This window comes from Rhagoletis pomonella, unplaced genomic scaffold (assembly GCF_013731165.1).
Source record: "Rhagoletis pomonella isolate Grant_MI unplaced genomic scaffold, Rhpom_1.0 Rhpom_scaffold_00064, whole genome shotgun sequence".
In the NCBI taxonomy this organism is placed as follows: Eukaryota; Metazoa; Arthropoda; class Insecta; order Diptera; family Tephritidae; genus Rhagoletis; species Rhagoletis pomonella.
This window is the reverse complement of record NW_023458618.1, coordinates 113,996-120,374: the sequence shown is the minus strand read 5'-3', so window position 1 is coordinate 120,374 and position 6,379 is coordinate 113,996.

Here is a 6,379-nt window from a genome sequence, read left to right as displayed (position 1 = left end):
AATACCATGCGGTTTACAATGGAGGAGTTCTCCACTTTGCTAGCAAAGATAGAAGCCTGCCTAAACTCGAGACCAATTAGTCCGCTTTCCGACAACCCCGAATCCACAGAACCCCTCACCCCAGGACACTTTCTGATAGGCAGCCCGTTGCTGGCAATTGCGGAACCGGAAATAAGTGGAAATCCCATGTCAATCGTCAACCGATGGCAAAAAATTAAAGCCATTCATCAAGGATTCTGTCGGAGATGGAAGGAGGAATACCTAAAGGAACTACACAAGAGAGTCAAGTGGCAACACCCCCAACGAAACATCGAAGTCGATGATTTCGTGGTTATCAAAGAGGATAACCTACCCCCGAATGAATGGCGACTTGGCAGAGTTGTTAAGGTTTTTTTAGGGCAAGACAATCGCGTGCGAGTCGTAGAAATACGCACCACGCGTGGCGTAATTACACGACCAATCGTAAAATTAGTACTACTCCCTCTAGCGAATACAAACTAACTTTTTTTCTACTTCCAGAATTTTACAATATAGTTCGAGCTAACTCAAACGCAGCCCAAGAGTGCTACCGATGCCCCGTCTGCAAGCGTAACCACCGCATGCTGTTCTGCCGTCAGTTCCGCCGAATGGAGCCTGAGGAGAGACTTCGAGCGGTCCTCCTTCACCATTATTGTGCCAACTGCCTTTCGTCGCGTCACATGTCCGGCGAGTGTTCATCACAGAGAAGTTGTGATCTGTGCCAACAGCGACACCACAGTCTCCTCCACCTGTGGGAAACTCCCAGGCGGCAGGAAGACGGGTCGCAGGACCCGAATGCTCCCGACGTCCGGCCAATCCGGCACCGCCGTCCATACCACGCTCAGGCGTTGATTGAGTCAAGCGAAGAGGTTTTGGAGATTGACGCTAGCGATGAGGACCGCCAAGTGGTCGAAGACGCGGCTGAATTGAGCGAGCCACCGGTATTCAGACTACCTCTGTCGGGTATCCGGTCGGCAGTCCAGCGAGCCCCAAGAACCGTCAAAAATAGACGCCCGCGTTCTCGCCGACACACGCGCCGCAACTCGCAACCGCCGCGCCGCCGAGGTGTGAGAGACGCCCGAGAGCGAATCCATGGACCAGCTCGCAGTGCTCTGGGCTTATCAGTCCTCACACCTACGGTGATGCTAAAGGTGATGTCAAGAGGGAGAATGCATGCTGTGCGAGCCATCATAGACCCAGGGCAGCCGCATTGCACGATCGCAAGAGCCCTAGCGCGGAGGCTGCACGCAGTACCCAGAGGTGAGAGCGACCAGTGTTCCTTAACACTCAAAGGGTGGAATGAGAGACTGGAGATCCGGGCAAAGGTGCTACCGAGCCTGACGCGAACCGCCCCAGAGCGCACAGTCGACGCACGTGTAGCGAATGAGTTCGACAATCTGCGATTAGCCGACCCAACCTTTTACCGCGCGAGCGTGGTATCTATGGTACTGGGAGCCGATGCATATGCCGTAAGCTTGCGTCCGGGACTGATGCCCGCGACCCCCACCAGACCAGCCGCGCAGAATACTATGTTTGGCTGGATGATATCAGGAGCTACCCCCTATGGCTGGAGCTGAAGAAGACGGCGAAGAGTGGCTAACTAGTTTAGTATTTAAGAAAAAACAAAGAGTGAACTGATGAATTTTTGAATTGTTGAAGTACATATTATTTTTGAATTGTAATTTTGAAATGTATTTTGAATATTGAATTATTGAATTAATATATTATATTGCAGCGATCCTGCAAGGCGGGCGGCATGTTTAAGCCTGCAGCTTAAGTTTTAGGATACAAACTTCACCGAGAGATGTCGCTGCCAACCACTCGCTAACAGGACTCGTTACTTTATCTCCCTTTTGGCACGAGTCCTGTTAGTCGATCCCGTTGTCAAATTCCACCGTCTGTGGACTCTATAAATGCGGCAATTGAGTATAGCCTCCTTCTATTCTATTTTGTGATCGACAGCCAGCGACATCTCAGGTGAGTACACTCATGTTTTGTACATATATTTGTTCAATAAAATTCAATTGTGTATAAATACCCGAAAACCTGACATATCTTATATCTTTGGAGACTAGGGCGTTAGTTGGTATGTAGTTAAAAGATTATCTTAAAGAATCGGCTCCCCCAATGGTCCCCGTTTCCGGGATCACGAGGATTCCCGGCCCCTAAATTATCCCGCTCGAACAAATACATTTACAACAACGCAAAACATAGTTAATTTACCTATTCCTCACATTTTATTCAGTAAATGAATTCCATCTTAATGTAGAATATAGGTGTATAGTATGTACATACATACATACACTTGTATGTACGTATGCATTCGGTGTGCTTAAATTAAAAAAGCATCACTAAATAACGCACCAAGCATTGAATTCCAATTATTTTTGGATTTTTGGTTTCCCAAAAGCACTAAATTTAGTGCAAACTGCACGACCTTGGCAACAGTGAGCTGAGCACATCCATGCTCAAACAGTGATGCCAGACCAAGTATTGAGTAAATGCACTATGAATATTTTTCTTTTAAAGCAAAAGTTCTAATTGGCGAGGGGATTGATTTTTGGTTCTTACATAGAACACTGATAAGATTCACAAACTTATCTTAGGACTTAATTAATATAATCAACATTATTTGTAGACGAATATATTTGTGTTCGTATGAAATAGTAGCTTATGTCGGGAGGATGGCTTTAGTAAAATGTAGCATTCCCTATATTCTTTAAACCACAAGGAATTTTTTTATGGGACATCATACGAATATTGAATTGCCAGCATCGCAACTGCCTCTTTTACGTTTATTTTCCAAAAGTTCTTCAACGCCTTGGCGCCAGTGAGTCTTTCGCAATCGTATGCTGCGAATGGTTCATTATACTAAAGGCAGATATGTATACTTCCCAATAGGCTTGTAAAATGCCCAATACCCAAATCCCTCGCATGAGTTATTATCGGTAAAAATTTGGATACGCTCAAATCTGGCATCGCTGCAGTAAGTACTTTGTCACCAAGAATGATAGAATACAAGATTGCGCCGTCCTGGGCGTTGACATTTGTGTACCACAAGTGAACAAAGAATAGAGCGAAAAGAATAGCGAGTTGAAACAGCCAAAGCAGTTCACTTTACTGCGAAAAACGTGTTTTGATTTTGCTTATTGCGAAAATATTGCATTTTTCACGTAATCTATTAGAGAACAGTGAACATTGTAGTACACTCCATTGCTTTGCAATTGAGGCTGCTTCAGCAAACGTTTTAGTGCACTCCATTGCTCTGCAATTAAGGCTGCTGCAGAAAACTGCAGCAGACTCTCTGCTGGACTGATTAGTTAACTTGCTAATGGAGGCTGCGTGGAGCAGAAACAAAATCAAGTTACCACAACTGTCAAAATCGGCAAAACCAAAGTAGCGGTACCACTGACGGCGCCACCTTTGTTCGCTGCACCGTGCTTTGTCACGCATGTGAAACGGTGTTGATATTTTAAGTACAATTGTACTTCTTTCAGTACAATTAATTTTAAAAAGTACAAAAGTACAATTTGCCGATTTTAAGTACCATTTCAACATCAAAAATACTTATTGTACCAAACGCTCAAATCCCTTCTAGCACTTTGATTCTCAATCCGTTTACATTTAAATAAATGGGTATACCTATATTTCATATTTGCTAAAACGAAATTATGAATTGTAATTTTAAATGTAAACGTGGTTGTAAACAGTAATATTAGTGATGTGCGTTAAGAGCGAAATACACAACACAAGCGGCTTGACAAACCAAGCGAAATTTCCCTTTGCTTCAAGCCATTTGTGCTGTCTATGGGGTGTTTGAAGGTTTGACAAACCGCTTGAGGGAAATTTGAGCAAAAATCAAATTTTTTTGATTTTCTGGCCGCCATGTTGACGTTTGATCAAACCGCTTGCGATGTGGATGGTAAAATCGCCTCAATTGCAACTGAAATTTCACCAAGTGAAGACGTAAGGGAGAATAATGGAAGAAAACTAAAATGTTTTACATTGTTAACCGAAAGAAAACTAAAATTCTGTGCTTGAACGACTCATGTTTGCATGGTCTATGGCAAAATGGGAAAAGTATGTTTGACAAGCCGCTTGTGTGGTGTATTTCGCTCTTTATGGTGATTGCGATTTCTTATCACCGGCGGGTGAAATATCCCTTATAGGGAATTTACATGATTCAACTTTCACAGGCGATTAGTTGAACCAAAAGTTGAACGAAAGTAGGGAGCCGACCAACTTCATTGTAAGCGATTAGTTGAAAGGCTGTTTACGGTGACAGATAATAAGGTCAATGGAAATAAGGTCAATTGACTTTATTTCCCACCCTGGTGCGAAATAAAGTCAATTGACATTATTACCTTTTCAAAAGCGAAATAAAGTCAACAAAAATTTGGAAATAAAGTCATTGACGCTATTTCCTCATTCAAATGGAAATAGCGTCAACAATGCTTAAAGTGTGTCGATTCATAGAAAAAAATGTTGTTCTTGCAATAAACATTGCCCCGTAAGTGTTGTTTTTTAATAGATGAAAAAGGCTTTTGCCAAATCCTCAGTGTTGTGATATTAATCCACACACAATCATGAACTACCTCCAATTGATTCTATTAAAAAAAGAATATAAATTACGAATATGTAAAAACACGATGCGAAAAACTAAACGCCTGCGTACAGCTGGAATACGAGAAATATTTGAAGAAAGAGTGGAGAAATGATCCATAACATGCAAAACATTTTTCGTTTCTACAAAAATAAAGCGAACACTATTAAATTGAAGAAACAGTACATGTCCAAAAACCCCGGAGGAGCACTGAAAGAATTCTGTGTTTTAAATTAGCATATTTTGAACGAATTCGGAATGTCTAAGGTGGAAAAGAACCCAACCTTTCTATAAGGAAACAATTCTAGAAAAAGAATTTTCTTACACTGTATTTATGTCTCCGCCAGCAGTCATTTAAAAGCAGCTAAGGAGAACGACGACACTATTTATTAGATGGCACATTCAACGAGCCAATGTGCCAAAATGCGGGTATAAACAATTATTGATTATTTAATATCGGAACCGAGATCATATAAGTTAATGGATTGGTTTTCACACACTTTTGAAACACAAATTATATGCTTTTTTACTGCAGACAAGTTGTTGCCTCAAAACACAGCAGAAATCTTCCAATCAGGGCTGCCAACTCTCCTTAGTTTTGAGGTGCCATATTGAGGAAAAAAAAAGTGCCAAAATGTGCCAAATAGAAAAATAAAAGTGCCAAAAAAGGTGTAATTCCTTTTAATCATTCAGATTTAGCAATAAAATAAAGCCTCATTTTCAAAACAAAAGTGCAATGATAAAATAAGATAAACCAGTTGAATAGCCTTTATAAATTAGAAAATTTTAGTTGAGAAAAAGAAGTGCACGCAAAGGATTTCACAAAAATGTATTGAAATGTTATTTTTTTTTACAAAAGTGCCATTTTGGCATTTTGTGCCAAATTGAAAAATTAAGTGCCATTTGAAATAAAATAGGAACAAATGGCGCGGTTTGAGCCAAGTTGGCATCCCTGCTTCCAATAACTTACAAATATAAAAATGTGAAATATCGAGGGCTTGAATTCATTAATACCCTCTATCTGCAATTTGCACAAAAACTAATTTCTGATTTTAGAAACCATCTGGGACTTATTACCTGTCGTTATATAAGGTAGCATTAATATCACTGATGACAGTTAAAGCTTAGGTGGATTTTTATATCAGAATCTCATCTTTGTGAAAAGTGTGCAGATAGGGCGTATTATTGAATATAAGCCCTCGATGTTTAAAATATATAAAAATTTTATTTCAACGTATACAAAAAATTAATCTACCTGCGCTACAGCACGTCGGGAGACGGGGAGGGGTGGCCGGGGGGCCCGCGGCGTAGCGTGACGCGGTGTGCGCGCTGGTCGCGCGGGGTACGCGGGGCGCGAGCGCCTCGCGCGCGGTGTGGCGCGCTGACGCGGCCCGCCGCGAAGCTAAGCAAATTTAATGTTTGAAAGAGAAATAATGTCAATTGATTTTATTTCGTTTTTAAAAAGGTAATAATGTCAATTGACTTTATTTCGCACCAAGGTGGGAAATAAAGTCAATTGACCTTATTTCCGTTGATCTTATTACCTGTCACCGCTGTTTACACCAGGCGATTGTTGCTTTCAACTAAAAATCGCCTGAAAAATCGCCTCATGTAAATTCCCTATTATCGCTATTTATTTGGAACTCTTTGGAAATGCAATTTACCTAATGGCGATCCTGCAGAAATAGAAGTAATTGAGCAATTCGGTGGTTGTTTAGGCCATAAGCCTAAACCAAACTTTAAAAGGATGAACCACCC